We start from the raw sequence: 22,777 nt of genomic DNA on the forward strand, positions 1-22,777 counted from the left end.
CTTCATTTAGAAGTAAATACAGAATTATAAAATGTTATCCGGCTATCAAACGCCACTATCTCTATTTCCTAGAATCCATAGCAATAACTCAGAGAAAATACCTTCAAAGAGAGATTGAAATTAAACACGTAAAATATCAATTTTTAAGATTTTTATCTCATAAATGAGAAAATAGTATTTCGGGTATACGTAATCAAATCTCGACTTTTTTTTTTTTTTCTTTTTACTTCCTAACTACTGTATTCCTCGATTATTTTGACTTTATATTATCTTTAATTTAGTCAAATATTTTTGACTATACTGTACATAGAATAATTTACAGAAAATTTATAGTTCAATAGGAAATAAATTTACAATTTACAGTTTTAAATAGTTTCTAAAGAATCACTAACCTGTATATCACAAAGATTCCAATAAAATCACGTGTGTATGACGTAATACAATTTTATCTCAGATGCAGTTTGTAAACGTTGACATTTTAGTGGCGACATCTAGCGGCCATCGCTTGCACTGATACTGCTAATTTCTTGATGGAAGCTTTCGTTTTAAGTTGAATTCCTCAGCGAAAAATCAAAAAAAAAAAAGTGATCGTCTCACAGCCATTAAAAAATTACCACTTTCAAAACGACATACACCTTAAATAAATAAGTTTAAATAAATAACACTATAGGAGCAGTTTTTTTTTATTTAGGGTAGTGCAATACCAACGCAACTCTTGATGAAGTTGCCCCACGACATGTGCTAAGTACCAAACCTAGTAGAGAACGAGGCTATTTGTATTTAAATTAATGGAAATAAAGAGGGCGCCTGTTGACAGTATGAAGTAGCCTTGACAGTATTTGAAAGATAACCATAGAAATTAGTGTTATTTATGATATTAATTCTGAATTAGAATTTTTCTTTTCATTCATTCTTTCTTTCTTTCTTTTTTGCTGCTGTGAGAAGTGTTCTCAGTCACGTGACTAGACTGCTGATTAGTTTTCATAACCACAAACATCGAAAGAGTGCAATGCGTGGGAGAGACAGGTTGTATAACTTACTTAACTTCCTTTACTTATTTTTAAGATGCAACAAAAAAAAAAAAAAATTGCAGAATACGCGGTGTCCGTTTCCTTTCGAGACTCCTTAGAGTCCCTGCCACAAGAAGAAAAATTAATGGTCTCCCAGGATAGAAAGAGAGAGGGAGAATGGAGGGAGGTTTCTGAAAGGGGAAACTATGAGCTGTTATGACGTTCTATTCATGGACAATCATTTCTCATCCACGACAGTAGCGACCTCTATTGGAACGTCTGCAACTTCTGTTAGGCCTAGCCAAGCGTATTTTCCGAACCGACCCTCCTTTCTCTCTCTCTCTCTCTCTTGTGTGTGTGCATTTTCTCGGTGACCACTGTCAGTTTATGATGTCGTGGTGGGGGGTTGAAGAGAGGGGGCCGGAAAGAAAAATGAGAAACCCCTGGCAGTCTATTGACTAGCGTAAGGACTTAAATATGCCTTATTGTGCACATGCCAGGAGAGGTCTGTATCTCCGTGGGGAGTTTATAATCGGCTCTGTTTGAACGGCAACTTGTAATCGGAATTGGCCAAATCAGCGGACGGAGTGCGACTGTTAGGGACCGCGTCAGCTCAACCCACCTGTTATTGCAGTCATTTTTCATCCTGCAAAGAAGGATACGCTAGGGAAAGGATGATGGAAAAAAAGGTGTGGGACCTTGTAGAAGGGAGTACCCGAAGTGGTGCTCGATGTGATTGCGACTCGCTCACAATGACCGCAAATTGAATCGCTATTGGCGATGTCACCAGGTTTTCCGCCAGCAGATTCCCGTAAGAACGCCACTGCTTCTCACTCTTTCTTCTCTGAGAGTCGACGCCTGAAATTACGTTTGTTAGTTTTGGACTTGTTGTAGCGTTCTTTTTCAGAGTCTAAAGACTCTAAAAAGAGTCCAAGAGAGAGAGAGAGAAAGAGAATGACGATAGAAAAAGACAGAAGAGAGACAAGAAATATAAGTAGAAAAGAAAAATAAAGAGAAGAGGAGAAAACGAGACAGAAAAAAAAAAAAAAGAAAATAGAAGAGAAAAAAGGAGAAAACGACACAATAAATAAATAAAGAGAAGAAAGGAAAGAGAAACGAAGAGAAAGGAAGAAAGAAAGCAAGCAAGAGAGAAATGAAAAAAGAAAGAAAGAGAGAGAGAGAGAGAGAGAGAGAGAGAAGCAAGAAAAAAGTGAGAAAGAAAGAAGAGGAAGAATGAAACACAGAAAATAGAAAGAGAAAAGTGGGAGAGAGGAAGAAAGAAAGAAAGAAAAAAGGAGAGGTAGAAAGAAACACAGGAAAAAAAGGAGAAAGGGGAAAGAGAGAGAATAAAGGAGAGAGATAGAGATGAAGCGGAAGAGAAAGAAAGAAAGAGAGAGAATAAAGGAGAGAGATAGAGATGAAGCGGAAGAGAAAGAAAGAAAGAGAAGAAAGGAGGGAGAGAGAGATCGAGATGAAGTTGAAGAGAAAGAAAGAAGAGAGATAGAGAGGAAGTAGGAAGGAAAGAAAGAAAGGAGACAGATGGAGAGGAACTGTAAGAGAAAGAAAGAAAGAAAGAAAGGTGAGAGAGAGAGAGAGAGAGAGAGAGAGAGAGGAAGCAAAAGGAAGGTAGGAGAGGAAGAAAGAAACACATGAAAAAAAAAAGAAAGATAAAGGGAGAGAGAGAGAGAGAGAGAGAGAGATTGAGATGAAGTTGAAGAGAAAGAAAGAAGAAAGATAGAGAGGAAATGGAAAAGAAAGAAAGAGAAGAAAGGTGAGAGAGAGGAAGCAAAACGAGGGAAGAAAGAAACACGTAAAAAAAAGAAAAAGAGAAATAGAGAGCGAGAGAGAGAGAGAGAGAGAGAGAGAGAGAGAGAGAGAGAGGAAGAAAAAGAGAGAGAGAGAGAAAAGAAGAAAGAAAGAGAAGAAAGAAGACAGATAGACATGAGGTTGATGAAAAAGAAAGGAAGAAAAGAGATAGAGAGAAAGTTGAACAGAAAGAAAGAAAGAAAGAGAAGAAAGGTGAGAGAGAGGAAGAAAAAGGAAGGAAGAAAGGCTCTCCTTTCTTCCTTCCTTTTTCTTCCTCTCTTAAACAGCCTCTCTTAAAGAAGAAAGAAACACATGAAAAAAAGAAAGAGAGAGAAAGAGAGAGAAAAGATTAAAAGAAAATCGAAAATTAGAGAAAGAGAAAGCGAGGAAGAAGCAGGAGAGCCAATAACGAGAGGAAAAAAGCGAGATAATACAGAAAGAAAGAAAGAAAGGGAAAAGTAAACAGTGAGAGAGGAAAGACGGAAAGAAAGAGAAGAAAAGAAAAAAATTTAGAGAAAGAGAGTGAAAATGAGAAAGCAAGGGAAAGAACAAAGAGAGAAAGAAAGCCAGAATAAAATGCGAAAAAAGATGGAAGAGAGAAAACAAGATAACGCGAGGAAGAAAGCGAGTAAAAGAATAAACATAGAAAGAAAGAGTGAAACAGGAAAGAAAAGAGAAGGAAGGAGGAAAGTGGGAGAAGAGTGGGGGAAAGTGGGGAAAGGCAAAGCAACATAATTTTAATTGAATGATTACAAGCACTCGGCTAAGCCTAAAAGGCGTGTATTCCAGGAGAGCCTCGAGGTCTGGATGTTTTAAGAAGACAGCGACAAGGACGAAGGGTAATGTCCGTCTTGGGGATGGCGACAGCAACTCGCTTCAAAAATACCTTCCGCCATCAGACCGAAATTTTTTAAGCGTCGCAGCCAGCGAAGAGATGCAAATGCTTTGTTTCTTTCTCAGATGGCGGGGCATCCGCGAGCAAATAGGAAGCGAAACAGACTCGGTTCAGAGGGAGGTCGAGTACAGCATCTCCGCAGGGAGCGGCGCTCGTTTTCAAGCCAGGAACCTCCGACATCCAGCATCCATTGTCCACGCGCTGTAAACACAAAGAAACGCGGCTGCAAGAAGAAATCCGCGAGTTTTGCGCGCAGAAAGGAAGCTGAACTTCATCTTGCTCCGGTCGCTTACACCCCCTTTGGAGACCGAACGAAACAAGCACCCCGGGAGGACAAATACAACAACGATACGGCGGGCCCCGCCGAGAAGTAGATATTACTTACGGAAGACGAGGCACACACGATCACGGAGAAGCATCTTAAGAAAGGAAATTTTTCACGTCTCTTCCAAGATTGCAATTTCTTTTGGACCCTCCTCATTCTGGCTCGCTGCCAACAGGGCATTTCCAACGAGCAAGAAGCTGAACGCGGCAGGGTGGCCAGGGATCGGGACAACTCACGAGACCACCTCCCTCCATCTTTAATGGCCGACAATCTCACCCCCGAACTGAGAGAGCGTAATTTGTGGAATCTATGTTTTTCGGTGTTAGCTATACACGAATACCTGCCTTCTATAGTCACACCAAAGGAGTAGCCTCTTTGCATGGTACGTATCAATGCGCAGTGGACACGATTCCTGCGCTTTATCCTCGAGACTCTCCTAATCGAAATACCGTCCCGTGAACACCTTTCACCCTATGCGATCGTATAAACGGAAAATTTATTTTTTAAGCGCCTCTTGAACGAGAGACGCGGGGCCCCTAGAAATTTGGGCCACCACCTTTCCCTTCATTTACAGCTAACAATCCAAAGCGATCAAACGTTCGGCAGGAAAAGTCCCTGATGGAAATTTGTTCGTGGAGCCCAATGACCACGAAGAAATTTCCCTTCAGATCACGTGCCAACGTAGCAGACCAATAGAAGCACGCATTAACGCCACACCATCATGTCAGACGATTGCTTCGGCTTGTAAAACATAGTCTTTTGGTTTTTTAATCTTCTGTTTCTCTCCTTTGTGTGTGTGTTTGTGTGTGTGTGCGCGCGCTTCCCGCATCTGTCTTATCCGTTACTTTAATTTCCAGTCGTGCCGTCACCTCGTCAACAATATCCCCGACCATCGTCGACGACCGCGTTCTTTTGGTTCGGGCGATTAAAATCTAATTACGTGGCAGAGCCCACGGAGAAGAGAAAATTAGAAGTCAGCACGAGGCATGCCAGCCAAGGCGGAGACTGCACCGGAAAAGAAGTACGAGGGAGCAGCGGGAGTGCTCGTGCCTGTCTCAGCGGCGTTCGATACCACCTCGAAACCGCTGGCTACGGGACAATGTCGCAAAGGCTTTAATTGGGCGGGAGCGATGGGGAGTCCAAGGCGACATCTTCGACACGTTGTCTTCTTGTTCCGGATATTTCTTTATTTCTGGTTTTTTTTTTTTTTTTTTTTTTGTGTGTGTTTTTTTCCCTCCCTTCTCTTGAGGGACGAAGCCTTCCTTTCCCTGTCTGTCGGATGCCGACGCGGTCGTTATGAAAGTCTTGATGATCGTATTTAATGAGAAACGGAAAAGAGAAATAAGAAAGCCCAAAGAAAGTGAATGCAGTATGAATAATGCGAAGAAGAGGTTTGACTGTGCTAATAAAATCAGTCTTTTCTTAGATTGAGGGGCTGCGTGTATCCAGTCAGCGCTCCCCCCTCTTCTTAATGTCGGTTCGAGTCGAATCCGCATTCATTCGTGATTCGTATATCAACTGCACGAAATTGGGGGCCCCGATCTAAAGAAAAAACTAATAAAGAACATTTTCGATATCATATTATTGTGGAACAAGTTGAAAGACTCTTCGAACCAAGAGGGATCAATGACAAAGAATCAGACTGCTCTAAGTGAAGCGAAGATAAGGTTCCATGAGCAGATGGTATTCATTCTGTCTTACTAAAACAGAAATGTTAATAAGATCCTCGTTAGACTCCACTACGATCCATCCTGGATTAAAGAAGCGCTTATGTCTCTCAGTCCACAAAGGAGGTACCAAAGACATGAAGGGCAACTATCAACCAATCAGTTTGAGGATTTCATTGGTGGGTAAACAAAATGGAGTCTCTGACTATGGATACAATGATGTCCATAATGGATCATAGCATGAGATCGTGAAGGGGAAGTCGTCTTGTCCAACTAATTTAGTTGGACAAGACTTACCTGGACTGCAGTAAAGCTTTGATACAGTTCTTTACAAAAGACTATTATATAAACTGAAGAAAACTGGGAATACTGATAAGATCTTTCTTTGGATCAACGGCTGGATTAAAGATAGGAGACAAAGTAGTCATAGATAGGCATTCCTCAGGGTGGACCACTATAGCAAGCAGAGTCCCTTAGGGATCAGTATTGGAGTCATTTCTATTTCTTGTTTTCCTCAATGACATTGATGAAGAAGTGCAAGAGAAGTTGCTCCAGAACCAGGCCACTTGCTTCAAAATGCTTCAGTCTGCGCGGGGAGCACAGTGGTATCGTCATGTGGTATCCCCTTGAACAATTCTTGAAAAGTAACTTGAACAGCTTGAACTAAATTAAACTTGAATAGCTTGAACAGTAACAATTCTCATTGTATATATCTTGAACGAATAAGTTTATGTAGATGGTTGGTTTTTAGGAGCATCAGAGACTTAGACAATATTTCTCCGTTGTGCAGTGACGTATCCAGGTATCATCGTAAGGAGAGCGTGGCTACCAGGCTTTTGATTTTTTTTTTTTAAACCAGGAATTTCCCATAAATCGGCTGAATGTTACTGTGAAAAAGTATGAACATTGCTAAGCTAGTCATGAGCGTTATGTATGGTCTCTGTTTAGTGTGGTGTCGCGTTTGTGCTGTATGATTGGTCTCTTAACACCCAGTCAACATCTGCTGGCTAGTTCCTGCCCTACCACGAGGAGGCGGATCGTTCATTTCCTCCACCCTGGGAATTTTGGAAGACCATTGGACCTTTACTGTTTAGTGAAATAGCTGAATGAGCCACCTACATTCTTGCCTAGATAAGGGTGCAGGCTGGACTGGCCCTTGAGAAAGGACTGAAAGTTTAGGGAGGACATGAGGAGATACATAACACAGACGAAAAGAGAGCAGAATAATGTATAGAAAAAGGGGCCTTGAAGGAGAGCTCAAGGTGTCTAGAAGTGCGCTGGAAGAAAATTAAAGTGCAAAAGCTTGTTGTCACGTGCAAAGAACTGGAAAATTACTGTTGAGTTGATCTCACATCAAGGAGTAATCCTCGGTGTCAAATTATATTCTACTCCAGGGAGATTTCAGGAGTCAGTGAAGGAAATCCACCTGGGTGAGCACCTCAAACAAGAAGGCAATTGTCACAAGGCAGCAATCCTACCCTTAGGTGTCAATAAATCTGCGATGAGGACTATGTCCCGACGTCAGCAAAACAGAACCTATCACGGGTTGACGAAGACCTTCGAGCACAAGAAATCCCACTTAGAGGGAAAAGCATTCCCTCCGGTCAGCAGAAGACGAATGTAAGCGAAGATAACAGACGACATCCCAGAAGGGAAGAGCCTATTTAGGAGAAGACAGAGAATCCTATGGTGGGGGGATAAAGACCCACAGCATCAGCAAGATGGCTTCCACCGAGGGTCCACGAAAGGGTACGACTCCCGCAGCATACGAAGGGACTGCCTTCAGCACAAGAAACTACCTGGGGAGGAAATCCCAAGGTCGGTAAAAATGAAAGCAAGGATTTCCAAATAGGATAGAAAATCTCACGTCGCCAGAGCTCCCTAGCGTCAGCAGGAGTTCCATCTTGATATCGATTCCATCTCTCTATCGAAGTCAGAAGCAGTATGCAGTGGAAGTAAATCCTACTCCAAGGGGTTAATATGTCCCATGCTGGGAGAAGAGAAGCTCAAGCCAACAGGAAGAGTGAAGCCCCCCAGGCAAAGAAAAGGAACCCATGACTGGAAGAGAAGTGGAACCGTCGATGGCAAAATCCTCTTGGAGTGGAAGAGGAAAATCACTTTGGGTAGCACGCGTATCATGAGCTATAGAAAAACAAATGGTCATAACGATGCAGTGGGATTGAAGCATGAAGAGAACACTGCAACAGGAACTGCTGTAGGAAATATCCTACAGTGAGTGGATGGAGGCTGCCGCGAAAGGTACGAGCTCGGTCTCTTGATAAGAGCCGTGGCAAACGTAGAAAAAGCTTGGAAGAATTGCAGAAGAATATAATCTGGTTGGAAAGTCTTTAGGTTTCTGTGAGCAATTATGCTGATATATGAAGAGAACTGTGGGAAGAGCTTCTCCTAGTTAAGAGACTAAACTCATTGAAACTCCCTTTAAACTAAATCGCCAATCAGGTGTTTAAAGGCGAAAATTTCTGCTGGCACGAGTGGTGTGGATAGCTATTGAGTGGATAGTTAATAATTTTTATTAAGAATAGGAATGTATAGTTTAAATATTTTATGAAGAGAGTGCATAAGAGTTCAGTGAAGGGAAGTGTTAAGAATTTTAAGTTCTACAATAACACATACCACATGAATCCGGTTATATCAGTCCTCGGTAGTATAGTGGTTAGTATCCCCGCCTGTCACGCGGGAGACTGGGGTTCGATTCCCCGCCGGGGAGGTCAGCCTTTTTGCTTATCATTTTAAATAATTCTTCATATCCCCCCCTAAGGGATTAGCATAAAAAAAACTGTTTCCAAGGGACTAGACTAACTAGCATAATTAACAATTTTAGGAGAAAAAAAAGATTTAATGGACAAAATATTATTGTTTCAAATAAAATAAATCAAAAATAATAAATTCAATTAGATAAAATGTTAAAATAATAAAATAATAATTATTATTAAAGGAAAAGAAATAAAATAATGAAAACCTGTGTGGCAAATTCCTGTAGAGCTGAGGAGTTTTGAGTTTTCCATGAAATATCATCTTGGTTTTAGATGGTGACACTCTTAATTTATTTTTCAGAGTCCAATCTTGCTGAGCATTGATCCCAGAGACAAATTTTGAATAAAGCAAATAATCAAAAAAAATAAAAAATAAATAAATAAATCCATATTTTGGATGGGTAAAAAGATCAAACACATACAAATTGCTCAAGGTTCGTCTTGTTCAGGAGAGCCCGGATAGCTCAGTCGGTAGAGCATTAGGCTTTTAACCTAAGGGTCCAGGGTTCAAGTCCCTGTTCGGGCGAAGACTTTTTTTTTTTGTTGATGCTGTATATAATTTAATATCCGATTTTTGGAAAGATTCTGGATGTGTGGTAAGAATGACAATTTTTCATCAAAAATAATACCAAGATACTTATGAGTGGTAACACGTGGCAGAGCCATTTCGATGATTGCAATTATAAATATCTACAACTCTCCAAATGTCTCGCTCAATAAAGTGTTCTCGAAATGATTGATTTCACCCAGAAACTTTTCGAATGATTAATAATAAATTGTAATAAACATTAATACTAAATTGTCATAAAAAAGGAGTGGCTGTTAGGTTAATAACTGATAAAGTTGCAGAAGAGACTAATTTAATTTAAAATTGGGCAATCGATTGGCTGCGCCTAATCAATCACTATCAGGATAAATAATAACGCTAATAATAAGAGCCCGGATAGCTCAGTCGGTAGAGCATTAGGCTTTTAACCTAAGGGTCCAGGGTTCAAGTCCCTGTTCGGGCGAAATAATATTATTTTTTTAATAACAATTATATAAAACGCTATTACATTTCGACAATGTGTATATATAACAATTTTTATTAATTTATTTTTGATATTAATTAAATTATCAGTTGTAAATTAATTAGGGAATCCTTAAAAAAAAAAAACCTAATATGGACCTGTTTTATAAAGTTTTGAAACTAAACAGTTCATCTTAAGAAATATTGACGTAGACTTGAAATGTCTTGGAAAGCAAACTTAGTTCCCGAATACTAATAGAAATAAATTAATATTTATATTAAATAAATTAATAAAAATTTTCAGAATACCATTTGGGTGGTATTTCGGAATCTCAGAAAGGTCAGCCATCACATTAACCTTTGGTGTTTATGCATAGCTCATTGCTTGGAAGTAAGGACGAGACACGTCTAAACATGTTATTCTTTGTCACAACACACCCTGTTGTCTCAATCTTGAACGAGCGTAATCCGGATATTTTCGAACATAACTTTTTACACTGGCCTGAGTCACACGTCCATCCCAGAATGTCCAGACACCTTGAAAACGGGGAACTACAATCTTTTTTGGAAGTTAGCGTATTTGAAGAAGCTTTGCCAACAGCAAACAAAAGCATTTCAATTTTCTGAACAATTTCTTCGAGCAAGATGGCATCCTAACTGAATTCAGAACGATACCCAAGAACTTGCTCAAGAAGACGTTGCTGATATTGTGTCATATGTTGAACTTTTCCAACCGCTTGTACTCCTTATTTATTTGATTTCGTTTTCGATTTTTCTCGACAAAGAAAGGGCATATTTTAGATCCTTTCAAATACCTGCATCAGAATCTTTTATTTCTGAATGGCTGATCTAAAATTTAGAACAAAATAGGCATTGTCTTTGGTTCCTTCGGTTTCCCATCTGGGTATTGATTTAGTGATCTGTTGAGAATGAGAGGATTTTATGTATGATTAAGAAGTTTATGCTCAATTGAATAACTCCTTGATAATAGCAGTAAGGATCACAATAGCAGTAAGGATCACCAGATTACGAGTAACCAGGACGTACCCGGATAACTCAGTCGGTAGAGCATCAACCATCCAGGGTTCAAGTTCCTGTTCGGGCGAAAGTGCTATTTTAAATAACAGAATTTTAAAAATGAGTAGTGTGATTGATTGTGTCTTTAAGATACTAAAATTAATCCTCTCTAAAGAATGGTTTTACTTTTGACTATCGTGTTCTCTATGTTACGAAATTTACTGACATTTTTTCAGCCATACGTCGAAAATTTCCAATCCTTTGAATTTATTATTCATTTGATAATTATTATTCACCCATTTGATTTATTATTGATCCAATAAATAAATAAATCTCCTTTAGGGTTTGATTATTGGGTGAATTAAAAGCGCTCATCCACCCTAATGATCTGCGTAAGTTATCAGATATGAAGGTGAGCAATGAGCATTATGATCTAAGATCAATGATATCAAATCGAATTCAGATTTTCACCTTTTCCTAGAGTTCGGTTTTTAAACTTTTGAGAGAGAAAGAATATGACTTAGAATCCAGGATGTAAATGAAGTATGGAATTAAAGAATTTCCAAATTAATAGCGGTGGTTGCTTGGCAAGCAAGCCTATATCATCCAGCTCCACGACAACGATGGTACTCATGTAGCGAACTCATAGAAGACTATCGGAATGCAATGGTACCTGTTGAAGTAACTTGGATATTCATTGGACTTCTAAAATAGGTGTGCCTACAGTATTTGTAAACGGAATGCCGATTCTACTACACCGAAAGAACAGAATTCATGGTATACATGATTCCTGGGCAACGGGACGCTGTCACCACTCTCGCTAGTCGACAAACCCACCTCTTTGCAGGTATATAGGTAAACTGCGTTCAAGTAGGCGGTAATTCGATGTCAGTATGGATAAACGTCGTGAGCTAACCGACTTTGAAAGAGGGATGATGGTGGGTGCCAGACAGATATGTAAATCTATCGCGGTGGTGATACAGAAATTGCACTGTTCCCGTTCGACAGTATCAAGAGTGTATCAGGAATACGCCATTTCCGGAATAACATCTCATCGTGGACAGCGCTGTAGGCGAAGAAAGCTGGTGGATGAACATGGCCGTCGACGTCTGTCTCGCATTGTTTCAGCCAACGAGAGAGCGACTGTGGTACAAATAACCGCCGACTTCAACGAGGGAGGTGCCAAAAATGTCTCTACCAAGACCATCTGGAGATCATTAGCCACAATAGGTTATGGGAGCCGCCTAACCACCGCAGTTCCATTGCTAACACCACGACATAAGACTCTACGCCTCAACTGGGCGAAAGAACATCGGCATTGGACGTTAGATAAATAGCGACGGGTTTCTTGTCCGACGAGTAACGTTTCCAGTTATTTCGAGCAGAAGGGACGGTGCATATCTGGCTGAAACCGCATGAAGCTATGCACACGTCGTGTCAACAAGGAACTGTTCAGACTGGTGGACGGTCGATAATGGTTTGAGGTGTGTTCATTTGGCACATGTAGGAACCCCTGGTACGTCTAGATGCATCTCTGAACGGTCCAGACCATCTGCCTCCCTTCATGGTGATTGTGCACCCACAAGGCAATGGACTCTTCGCCTTCCCCCAGAGCCCTGGTGACTAGAACATGGTTCGAAGAGCATTCCGCAGATTTTTACCACCATGGAATGGCCTCCCCGTTCACTGGACATGAACCCTGGGGAACATTTTTGGGAGGCTGTGGAAAGATCCGTTCGAGCTTTAGATCCTCCACCCAGGAATGCGACGGAATTATGGACAGCAAGCATGGTTGGAAAAATCCATGGAACGCTTTCGTGATCTAGGGGACTCAATGCCTCACCGTGTGACTGCCCTTATCTCAGCTTCTTTATCTTAAGGGCAACCTTAACATTTTCAGGCCTCCGACTGTTAAACGTTTTGGTCGTTCTCTCTCCATGGTTGACTCATAAATTTTTGAGTATTATTCTATATGGTAAGTTAAACTTCCAGAAACATCTTCCACCTTCATGATAAAATAGCCAAGTATACGTCTATGCTTGTCCGTCTTTCGCATCAATCCTGGGGTATTAACCATCGTACCCTTCGTCTTTTGTACAAAGTGGTGTTTGTTCTCATTTGTACCGATGGTACTGGTGCCTGGTTTTGGTATACTAAGAAGATTGCCATCCAAAAGAAACTCTCCTCTATCCAAAGATGTATGCTCTTAATGATGACTCGTACCTGTCGCATTGTCTCGACAGCTGCGCTCCAGGTTTTAAACGGTTGCCTACCTCTGGATCTCCAAATCGCTTATCCAGGTTTTTGCTATTACCTTAGACATGCCATTACAGTTGACTTTTTAGACTTCACTGTTAATATCCACTGTGATCCTAAAACCGAAAAAACTCGTTGCTGAAACCATCTGGTTCAACTCTGGCAAGATTGGTGGTGTTCGTCTTCCAAATGTATGGTCGCAAGAAAATTTATTCCATCTGTGTCCTTAAAAAGATAAAGATTATCCCCATAATCCGTTTTAAGCTTCGGCTACAATCCAGCAGCCAATATGTGGTGTCAAAGCAGCTTCAGTGTAGCTCATTTTCATCTTTTTGAATAGAAATGATTTATGCATACTTTTTAAAGGTATATTAAAATAAAAAGATTCCGAAGAATTTTGAAAATTTATTATTGACTGACAATAACAGACTTCAGTAAGCGATTGAACAGCTTGTTTTGAGTGGAAGTAAGGACGAGACACGTCTCAACATATCATTCTCTGCCACAATACACCCTGTTGTCTCAACCTTGAACAACAAGCGTAATCCGGATATCTTTGGATATATCTTTTTCACTGGTCTCAGTCACTCATTTATCGGAAAGATCCAAACACCTTGAAAACATGGGTGGCCAATTCTTTTTGGAAGGTAGTGTATTTATCAGTCATATCAATGTCAAGCTTGAATTCCTCGATGTATCAAATAAAAAAAAGTAAGAGATGATGCTGGACTGCGAAATTTAAGCTGTATATGGTATTTTCCTCATGGTCTTAGACTTCAGACAATTGCTCAAAAGAGAATATAATATTTTCTATTTGGAAGAAAGTTTCATGCTATGCAGAAGATAATCAGGCCAGGGAAGTTGCAAATCATGGCATTCGTGATGAACATTGTTTGCCTTTGTTTAGTGATAACGTGCTCACAGACTCACGGTTTTTGAAGAACTTTTGCCAACAGCAAACAAAAGCATTCCAATTTCCCTAATAATCAAGTGTTCTCTCATTACATCAATATTAACGCCTGAATAAACCTTGAGCAAGATGGCATCTCATCTAAGATCATAACGATTATCAAGAACTTGCACAAGAAGACGTTGCTAATATATTGTGTCAAAATGTTGGATTTTTCCAACCACTTGTGCTCCTTGTTTATATGATTTCGTTTTCGATATTTACTAGACAAAGGACATTTTTAGAACCTTTCAAATACCCGCATCAGAACCTTTTATTTCTCAATTGCTGATCTGATTGAATAATCTCATGATGCAATAGTAGTAAGGAGCACAAGAGGTTAAAAGCAGCATGCCCGGATAGCTCAGTCGGTCGAGCATTAGGCTTTTAACCTAAGGGTCCAGGGTTCAAGTCCCTGTTCGGGCGAAATTTTATTATTATTATAAAGCTTTAGACAGTCCCGTGTCCAAAATGGGATGTTAATTAGAACAATAGCTGCATGTAATATTTATTTTATATTGGTATTAATGAAATTGTCAGATAAATTGCTCAATCTTTATCCCTAACAGCTCGTCAAGAAATGCTCAAATTATACAGACCACAATGTATGAAATAAATTTTAAACTAGAAAATTTCTTACAAAAATGAATAACTGTAATTTAATAACTCTGTACAATTAATAATAAGTAAGATGCGAGTAATCCAATTGTGAGTTATTCAATAATCAATGAGAAATGGGGCGTGATTTATAGACACTAACACTTATTATGTATAAGTTTTTCTGTGCGAGTATAGTGTTGTTTATGCTACCCTTTTGTTGTATCATGTGGATTGAAACCCTTAACAAGAGCAAAAACAATGGGCTCGAGTTCGGATCCCAAGAACTCTAGGAATTTTTTCACAACCGTGGCTGAGTTGGTCGTTCCCAGGAAGGATTGAGTGGCTTTTTCTCCCGGAAACTCAGGTTTTTCTTCCAACAAACATCAAACCGACTGAAGAATAATTAGAGTAACAAACACATATACTGATTGCTCACAGCCTTAGTTGCTTTGGAGCTTAATACACATCGAACCAACTAAGAGCAAGGGTACATTTATTCCTTTTAGTTTATGATTTTAACAAGTTGCCTGATTTTGAGGAAAGTCTCACACATAAAGAAGAGCATAGCCTTTTAGAATTCTTAAGAAAGTTATATTGGTTATAGTTAGTAAGATAAGATCCGTATCTTGTCTACCATCCACTTTTTTGGATTTTTCTTCCATAGAACAAAAGCTTCTTCCAGCCAAGGAGAGGAGTGACTAGAATGTGCGATCTTGCACAAAAATGCACATATTTTTGTATATATTTTTAATCTTCTAATGCGTTCCCTTAAAATACTTTCTATTATTAAATCTCCTTCTTTAAAATGTGTCATATTTTCAATTGAAGTTTTCACTAATGTGATTAATATATGTATAACATCGATTGATAAGCTTTTTACTAAAGATTATTTACCTGACACTTATTTCTTCATTACTTTTTATTTAAGAGAACTGCTTTTTATGTAAAGTGTGTGGCACCACCGAAGCAACTTGTGGTGAAGAAGTGTGTGGGTTTGAAGGAGCGTTGCCAACGATCCAAAGATTCCGAATTCCTCAGTAGTCGAATGTTCTTTCAGTATACCAACATCAACACCTAAATATTTTCTTCAAGGAAGAAGTCCCACATAATAATGGAACACCTATCAAGGACTTACTGAAAAAAAATTTACTGACATCTGCAGCCATACGTAGAACATTCCTAATCCTTAGGATTTATTATTCATTTGATCTTAACCCCTTTGGGGTTTTATTATCGCATGAATTAAAAGAGCTTATCTACCCTAATGATCTGCACAAACTAGGAGTGAATTAGATCAGTGACATTACATTGAATTCGGTTTTTCTACTTGCGATAGAGAAAGATGTAAATAAAGCATGGAATTAATTAATGAATTTCGAAATTAAGAGGATGGTTGCTTAGCAACTTGCGAAAAAGTATAAAGTCGAAAAGAATAGAACCGCCGTGAAATGAAAATAGCCAATTTTCAAACAAGACAGCATTCATCTTTTCGAATAGAACTGATTTATGCATACTTTATAATGGTATTTAAAAAGAGCTTGAAATTTTTCAATTGATATAAAAATTATCTAAAGTTTACCAAGTAATTCAAAAATTAATTATTCTTTCACATTATTCTATAATTAGCATGTTATTATCCTTTACATAAATCAAAAAATTGCTTTAGAATAAGATATAAATGTTATCAAATAGGCTTGAAAATATACAATTGTTAGCATTAGCAGAGGCATGTGATGCAAGAAAGCATGCTTATTATGATGCAAGACAGCATCAGCCAAAAAAAAAAAAAAAAAAAAAAAAAGAAGAAGAAGAAATAAGCTGGTCTATGAAACTTAAGCACCATACAGTATTACTGCATCTTCAAGACAACGGTCGTACTATATCTTAAGGTTTCACAATTCAAGTGCCTGTTCCTGCGTGTATTTATTTTAATATGCAAATATTGTCGGTTTAAATTTAATCTGGTATTATTTATTGTAGTCTATTGTGGCTACAAAATTAAAAAAAAAAAACAACAAAAAAAATATTTTAAAAACTAACTCATTATTTTTTAAAAATAATTATGAGATTTTTTTTTTTTACTTAATTAACATTCAATCGGTATCAGAATAAATAATAACCTTAACATGAAATGCCCGGATAGCTCAGTCGGTAGAGCATTAGGCTTTTAACCTAAGGGTCCAGGGTTCAAGTCCCTGTTCGGGCGAAACAGCTTTTTTTTATAACAATTATTAAAAATATAAAACGCCATTACATTTCGATGTGAATTTGTATATATTAATTTATTTTTGATATTAATTAAATTATCAGTTGCAGATTAATTAGGGAATCCGTAAAAAAAGAAATACGGACCTGTTTTATAAAGTTTTGAAAGTAATTTCGTATAAAGAAATATTGATGTAGACTTGAAATGTCTTTAAATAGATCTTTGAAAGGAAACTTAGTTCCCAAATACTAATAAAAATAAATTACTATTTGTATTAAATTAATTGATAAAACTTTTCGCAATACTTTCTCTCGAACGCAAGGAATTTATCCCAACTTAATGAAAAGAATGTCATCGGGTTGAAATTTCCGAATCTCAGAAACTTCAGCCATCACATTAATCTTTGGTGTTTATACACAGCTTGTTGCGTGGAGGTAAGGACAAGATACGTCTAAACATGTTATTCTTTGTCACAGTACTCCCTTTTGTCTCAACCTTCAGCAACCAGAGTAATCCGGATATTTTCGAAGCTTTCACACCGGCCTGAGTCACCCATTTTTCCTGGAATGTCCAAACACCTTGAAAACAGGGAACTACAATAATTTTTGGAAGGTTGCTTATTTGAAGAAGCCTTCCCAACAGCAAACAAAAGCATTTCAATTTCCCCGGTAATCAAGTGTCTTCTCAGTTCTCATTAACATTAACTTCTGAACAATTTCTTCGAGCAAGATGGCATCCTAACTGGATTCAGAACGATACTCAACAACTAGCTCAAGAAGACATTGCTAATAATGTGTTATATTTTGAACTTTTCCAACCACTTGTACTCCTTATGTATTTAATTTCGTTTTCAATTTTTACTCGACAAAGAAAGGGCATATTTTAGATCCTTTCAAATACCTGCATCAGAATCTTTTATTTCTGAATGGCTGATCTAAAATTTAGAACAAAATAGGCATTGTCTTTGGTTCCTTCGGTATCCCATTCGGGTATTGATTTAGTGATCTGTTGAGAATGAGGATTTTATGTATGATTAAGAAGTTTATGCTCAATTGAATAATTTCTTGATTAAATAGCAATGAAGACCACAAGAGAGTTATGAGGACTTGCCCGGATAGCTCAGTCGATAGAGCATTAAGCTTATAACCTAGGGATAAGTGTTAGAGCTTATAACCTAGGGATAAGTGTTAGAGCTTATAACCTAGGGATAAGTGTTAGTCGATAGAGCATTAAGCTTATAACCTAGGCGAAAGTGTTATTTTAAATAACAGAATTTTAAAAATGAGTAATGTGATTGATTGTATCTTTAAGATACTAAAATTAATCCTGTATAAAGGAACTACGTCGAAAATTTCCAATAATTTTATTATTAATTTGATATTAACCCCTTTGGGATTTGATTATCGGATGAATTAAAGGAGCATATCAACTCCTTTTCAACTCATTTTCAACTTTTGCTAGAGTTCGGTTTTTAAACTTTTGCGAGATAAAGAACATGACTTAGAATATAGGATGAAAATAAAGTATGGAATTAAAGAATTTCCAAATTAATAGCGGTGGTTGCTTGGCAAGCAAGCCTCTATCATCCACCTCCAAGAAAACGATGGTCCTCATGTAGCGAACTCATAGAAGAGTCATAGAACTCATATGACATCGGAAAGACTCACAGAACTCATATGACATCGAAAAACTCATAGAACTCATATGACATCGGAATGCAATGGTACCTGTTGAAGTAACTTGGATATTCATTGGACTTCTAAAATAGGTCTGCCTATTTGTAAACGGAATGCCGATTCTGCTACACTGAAAGAACAGAATTCATGGGATACATGATTCCTGGGCAACGGAACGCTGTCAGCACTCTCGCTAGTCGACGAACCCATCTCTTGGCAGGCATATAGGTAAACTGCGTTCAAGTAGACGGTAATTCTGTGTCAGTATGGATAAACGTCGTGAGTTAGCCGACTTTGAAAGAGGAATAATAGTGGGTGCCCGACAGATGGGTCAATCTATCGCGGAAGTGGTACAGAAATTTCACTATCCCCGTTCGACAGTATCAAGAGTGTATCGAGAATAAGCCATGTCCGGAATAACATCTCATCGTGGGCAGCGCTGTGGGCAGAGAAAGGTGATGGATGAACGTGGCCGTTGATGTCTGTCTCGCATTGTTTCAGCCAACGACAGCCCGACAGTGGCACAAATTACCCCAGACTTCAACAACGAAGCTGCCAGAAGCGTCTCCACCAAAACCATCAGGCGATCAATAGCCACAATAGGTTATGGGAGCCGCCGACCCGCCATTGCTAACACCACGACACAAGACTCTACGCCTCAACTGGGAGAAAGAATATCGGAACGTGTTATTCTTAACGTTATCCTCAACTGGGAGAAAGAATATCGGAACGTGTTATTCTGGGGCGTGTTAAACTGCACATGTTGGGACCTCTGGTACGTCTAGACGCATCTGTGAACGGTCCATGTTACATGTCCATCCTTGCAGACCATCTGCATCGCTTCACGGTCATCGTGCACCCACAGAGCAATGGACTCTTCAAGCAAGACAATCGCCTTCCCCCAGAGCCCTGGTGACAAGAACATGGTTCGAAGTGCATTCCGCAGATTTTACCACCACCGGAGCATCTTTGGGATGCTGTGGAAAGGTCCATTCGAGCATTGGATCCTCCACCCAGGAATGCCATGGAATTATGGACAGCAAGCATTGATGGAAAGACCTGTGAAATGCTTTCGTGAACTAGTGGACTCAATGCCTCCGCGTATGACTAGCCTTATCCTGGCGAAAGGTGGGCCTACCCGTTACTAAGTAGGTATCTCATGACTTCTGTCCACTCAGTGTATTACACTAAAGGTTAAAAGATTATCTCCATCATCAGTTTGATCAGTTTTTTTCTCTCACAGTACACCCTGTTGTTTCAACCTTGAACAACGAGCGTAATCCGGTTACTGCATTTTTGAATACACCTTTTATACTGGTCAGAGTCACTCGTTTATCCGGGAAGATCCAAACACCTCGAACACAGGGGTAGTCAATTCTTTTTGGAAAGTAGTGTATTTTATCAGCCATATCAAGAATGTGTGTCAAGCTTGAATCCATCGATGTATCAAATAAAAAAAAAAAAAAGTAAGAGATGATGCTGACTGCGAAATTTAAGCTCTATATGGTATTTTCCTCATTGTCTTAGACTTCAGACAATTGCTCAAAAGAACATGTTTATTGGAAAAACAAAATGCATTTCATATTTGGAAGGAGAGAGAAAGTTTCATGTTATGCAGAAGAGAATCATACCAGGAAACATCGTTTGCCTTGGTTTATTGATAACGTGTTCACAGACTCATGGTTTTTGAAGAATCCTTGCGAACAATAAACAAAAGCATTCCAATTTCCCTAATAATCAAGTGTTCTCGCATTACATCAATACCTGATGTAATTACCTGAATCGCATTACATGAATAATTTCCTCGAGCAAGATGGCATCTCATCTAAGATCATAACGATTATCAAGACCTTGCTCAAGAAGACGTTGCTAATATTGTGTCATATGTTGGACTTTTCCAACCACTTGTACTCCTTGTTTATATGATTTCGTTTTCGATTTTTACTAGACAAAGAAGGGCATTTTTAGAACCTTTCAAATACCTGCATCAGAATCTTTTATTTCTTAATTGCTGATCTAAAATTAGAACAGAAGTAGGCATTGTCTTTTTCTCGTTCGGTATCTCTTCCGAGTATTGATTTAGTTGTCTATTGAGAATGAGGATTGTACGTGTGTGATTAAGAATTTTTATGCAGGATTGAATAATCTCTTGATGCAATAATAGTAAGGAGCACAAGAGGATTAAGCTGGCATGCCCGGATAGCTCAGTCGGTAGAGCATTAGGCTTTTAACCTAAGGGTCCAGGGTTCAAGTCCCTGTTCGGGCGATAATTTTATTATTATTATTATAAAGCTTTAGACAGTCCTATGTCCCAGATGCAATGGTTGCTGCAAGGAATATTTATTTTATATTGGTATTAATCAAATTGTCAGTTAGTGATAAATTACTGAATCTTTGTCCCTACATCTCGTTGAGAAATTATATTATATAAAATTATACAGACCACAAATGCCTGAAATAGATTTTAAACTAAAAAATTACTTATAAAAATGAATATATGTAATTCAATTACTCTGTACAATTAATAATTAGTAAGATGGGAATAATCCAATGGTGAGTTATCCAATAATTAATGAGAAATATGGCGTGATTTATAGACACTAACACTTATTATGTATAAGTTTTTCTGTGCGAGAATAGAGTTGCTTATGCAATCTTTTGTGGTATGACGTGGATTGAAACGCTTAACAACAGGCCTGAATTCGGATCCCGTGAACCCTAGGAATTTTTATTTTATGGCCTTTTTTCACAACCGTGGCTGAGTTGGTCGATCCCAGAGAGGGCTGCGTCTCTCTTCTTCCAATAAACATCAAACCGACTGAGATATAAATGCAGTAACAAACACAATATACTGATTTCTCACAGCCTTAGTTGCTTTTGATAAGAAATCTTATTTCCTTAATGAGTAATTATTATACATCTTTTAGAAGCAATAAAGATTTGTATAGTATTATTAAACAGTATAACATCGATTGATAAGCTATTTACTAAATATTATTTAGAAAACTCTCATTTCTTCATACTTTTTTATTTAAGAGAAGTGCTTTTTTATTCAAAGTGTGTGGCAACACCGAAACAACTGGTGAAGAGGTTCTTCATCAGAAACTCAATAAGTACCTACCCGGATAGCTCAGTCGGTAGAGCATTAGGCTTTTAACCTAAGGGTCCAGGGTTCAAGTCCCTGTTCGGGTGAAAGTTCTCATTTTGATAAAAAAAATTTAAAAATGTGATTGATTGTATTTTTAAGATACGAAAATTAGTTTTCTATAAAGAATGATGTTATTTTTGACAATAAGAATTTTTTTATGTTGTGAAAGAGAAAAATGATAATATGCAAGACGATGTACTATTTTATGCAGAAATTCCATAGGGACCTGGGTTTGAAGAAGCGAATTCCGATCGACCCAGTAATCGCATATTCTTTCAGTGTACCAACGTGAACACATGAATACTTTCTTCAAGCAAGAAGTCCACACATAATAAAGGAACACCTATCAAGAAGTTGCTGAAAAATAAATTTACTGACATTTTTTGCAGCCATACGTAGAACATTCCTAATCCTTGGGATTTTTTTTATTCATTTGACATTAACCCACAATCATTTGGATTTATTATTGATTTGGTATTAACCCCTTTAGGGTTTGATTATAGGGTGAATTAAAAGAGCTTATCTACCCTAATGATCTGCACAAGTTAGAAGGAACGAAGGGGCGCATTAGATCAGTGACATTACATCGAATTCGGTTTTTCAACTTGTGCTAGAGAAAGATAGATAACGATTATCAAGAACTTGCTCAAGAAGAAGTTGCTAATATTGTGTCATATGTTGGACTTTTCCAACCACTTGTACTCCTTATTTATATGATTTCGTTTTCGATTTTTACTAGACAAAGAAGGGCATTTTTAGAACCTTTCAAACACCTGCGTCAGAATCTTTTATTTCTCAATTGCTGATCTAAAATTAGAACAGAAGTAGGCATTGTCTTTTTCTCGTTCGATATCTCTTCTGGGTATTGATTTAGTTATCTATTGAGAATGAGGATTGTATGTGTGATTAAGAATATTTATGCGCAATTGAATAATCTCTTGATGCAATAGTAGTAAGGAGCACAAGATGATAAAACGAGCATGCCCGGATAGCTCAGTCGGTAGAGCATTAGGCTTTTAACCTAAGGGTCCAGGGTTCAAGTCCCTGTTCGGGCGAAAATTTTATTATTATTATAAAGCTTTAGACAGTCCCGTGTCCAAAAATGAGATGTTAAGTACAACAGTAGCTGCATGTAACATTTATTTTATATTGGTATTAATGAAATTGTCAGTTAGTGATAAATTGCTCAATCTTTATTCCTAACAGCTCGTCAAGAAATGCTCAAATTGTACAGACCACAAATGTATGAAATAGATTTTAAACTAGAAAATTACTTAAAAAAATGAATAAATGTAATTTAATAACTCTGTACAGGTAATAATAAGTAGGATGGGTTAATCCCATTATGAGTTATCCAATAATCAATGAGAAATGGGGCGTGATTTAAAGACACTAACACTTATTATTTATAAGTTTTCTTGTGCGAGTATAGAGATTGC

At 38.2% G+C, this 22,777-nt stretch overlaps 7 non-coding genes across 7 annotated transcripts; all 7 read left to right on the forward strand.

Moving 5' to 3' along the window:
• The first annotated feature begins 8,930 nt into the window (after positions 1-8,930).
• TRNAK-UUU (transfer RNA lysine (anticodon UUU)) lies at positions 8,931-9,003 on the forward strand. The gene has a single exon. It is a non-coding gene; the product is annotated as a tRNA-Lys (tRNA).
• Positions 9,004-9,414: 411 nt separating this feature from the next.
• TRNAK-UUU (transfer RNA lysine (anticodon UUU)) lies at positions 9,415-9,487 on the forward strand. The gene has a single exon. It is a non-coding gene; the product is annotated as a tRNA-Lys (tRNA).
• Positions 9,488-14,061: 4,574 nt separating this feature from the next.
• On the forward strand, positions 14,062-14,134 carry TRNAK-UUU (transfer RNA lysine (anticodon UUU)). Its single transcript has one exon. It is a non-coding gene; the product is annotated as a tRNA-Lys (tRNA).
• Positions 14,135-16,441: 2,307 nt separating this feature from the next.
• Positions 16,442-16,514, forward strand: TRNAK-UUU (transfer RNA lysine (anticodon UUU)). The gene has a single exon. It is a non-coding gene; the product is annotated as a tRNA-Lys (tRNA).
• A 3,869-nt stretch (positions 16,515-20,383) lies between these two features.
• On the forward strand, positions 20,384-20,456 carry TRNAK-UUU (transfer RNA lysine (anticodon UUU)). The gene has a single exon. It is a non-coding gene; the product is annotated as a tRNA-Lys (tRNA).
• An 853-nt stretch (positions 20,457-21,309) lies between these two features.
• TRNAK-UUU (transfer RNA lysine (anticodon UUU)) lies at positions 21,310-21,382 on the forward strand. Its single transcript has one exon. It is a non-coding gene; the product is annotated as a tRNA-Lys (tRNA).
• A 938-nt stretch (positions 21,383-22,320) lies between these two features.
• TRNAK-UUU (transfer RNA lysine (anticodon UUU)) lies at positions 22,321-22,393 on the forward strand. The gene has a single exon. It is a non-coding gene; the product is annotated as a tRNA-Lys (tRNA).
• Positions 22,394-22,777: the final 384 nt, after the last annotated feature.

The sequence above is a fragment of the Mastigoproctus giganteus genome, chromosome 6 (genome assembly GCF_048544385.1).
Source record: "Mastigoproctus giganteus isolate SK-2022 chromosome 6, ASM4854438v1, whole genome shotgun sequence".
Classification (NCBI taxonomy): domain Eukaryota; kingdom Metazoa; phylum Arthropoda; class Arachnida; order Uropygi; family Thelyphonidae; genus Mastigoproctus; species Mastigoproctus giganteus.